We start from the raw sequence: 1,448 nt of genomic DNA, 5'->3' as shown, positions 1-1,448 counted from the left end.
GTATTACTGTGCTGTGGCCACATGTGTGGAGTCTTTTTCTCGAAATAAAACAACAGGCGATGCTGAAGGTAATTGAGTAGTATTTTTATATAATGGGGCAATTAGAGGATTTGTGCATTTCATTACATTTTAGTTTTTAATCTATCCTGTAATGCCTAATCAAATAATTGAAATATACTTTTGGTAACACTTTTAATTACTGTTAACTTTCCTTATTTCTTTTTTTTTGTCAGCAGTCAAGAAAAGCTGCTCAAAGAAGGACAATACAATTCTCTATCTGTTGTGTGTCGCTTTGGCTATAAGCCTGATTGTTATAGCTTGTCTAGTTTATTCAATCAAGAAGCTAAAGAAGAGTTCATATGTGTATTCTAACGGTAAGCAAAGTCACTCCCATCACATCAAGCAATCAATACTAGGAAAATATAACCTAATTTTACTGCTTTTTTTTTTTTAAATGACAATACAGATGCAGTTGCCCTGCAAACAAATGTACTTTCAAGTGGTGACCAGGAAAATCAGCAGGTAATTATAAGGACAAACAGAGCCATAAGCTTCCAGCATGTTTACCTGTGTAAATATTAACATGTGCTGCTTCCTCAGACAGATGAGGACTTGTTGGTTTATTCGGCACCAACTTTTAAAAAAGCGAGCAAATCGGGGACAAAGGATACAAAACCTGCAGAGGAAGAGAGCATCTACACTGATGTCAAGGCTCTTGGGCTGGATTAAGCTCTACTAGCATCATAAATGTGGACATATATTTCACTTTTGTTGTTTGTTAGAAATGTAATTATTTGTATGTTTTTGACACTGTATTTCCAGTTTATGTGCAAAGACTAAAAAGTATATTATTAAGCTATTTTAGAGATGAAAACAGTATGAATCCCATCTATGAATGGTTTTAGTCTGTGTTGTTGTGTTCTTTAATATTATTTAGTATATTGATGTGTTTCTCTGTAATCCACATGAATACATTATTTTCACGAATATAATGAAAGTAAAAAGTGGTTACAGTGGATATACAGTTTCCTGTTTGATAGTAAATAAAGTTTAATACAAAAATATAACACAAAATATCAACAGTACAAGAAAGTCACTAATTATTTAATTAAATTTCTTAAACAGAGTCAGTGTGGCATTTTTTCTTGTATGTGTATATTTTTAGCTATGAACTTAAATTCAATTTAATAAACTTAATTTTTGACAATAACTCAGTTAGTCTAGGCTACTCTGAAAAAAGTAAAAACTTGCCGAACTTTCCTTACTCTAGAGGTAAGGCCTAGTGGCTTCATAGTATAATAATTCAAGAAACAAAAACGCTTCATGGGTCATAAGCTAGTGTAACCTTTCTGCTTGTTCTAAACCCTGATAAATGGGAGCATTTTGTCAGGAAGGGTATCCAATATAAAAACTACGCAAAATCAAGCGTGTGACCCATCTGTGCTGGA

The 1,448-nt window shown here is 32.9% G+C and overlaps 1 long non-coding RNA gene across 2 annotated transcripts; it reads left to right on the top strand.

Moving 5' to 3' along the window:
- Positions 1-1,424, top strand: LOC121813532. 2 transcript variants are annotated; one of them, XR_006053749.1, is made up of 4 exons: positions 1-68; positions 237-374; positions 467-522; positions 601-1,424. It is a non-coding gene; the product is annotated as an uncharacterized LOC121813532 (long non-coding RNA). The 2 variants fall into 2 exon arrangements; XR_006053750.1 differs by having other exon boundaries at positions 234-374.
- Positions 1,425-1,448: the final 24 nt, after the last annotated feature.

This window comes from Haplochromis burtoni, unplaced genomic scaffold, assembly GCF_018398535.1.
Source record: "Haplochromis burtoni strain Fernald_Lab_line unplaced genomic scaffold, NCSU_Asbu1 Contig_1853, whole genome shotgun sequence".
NCBI classification, from domain to species: Eukaryota; Metazoa; Chordata; class Actinopteri; order Cichliformes; family Cichlidae; genus Haplochromis; species Haplochromis burtoni.
This window is presented reverse-complemented; position numbering and strand designations above follow the sequence as displayed.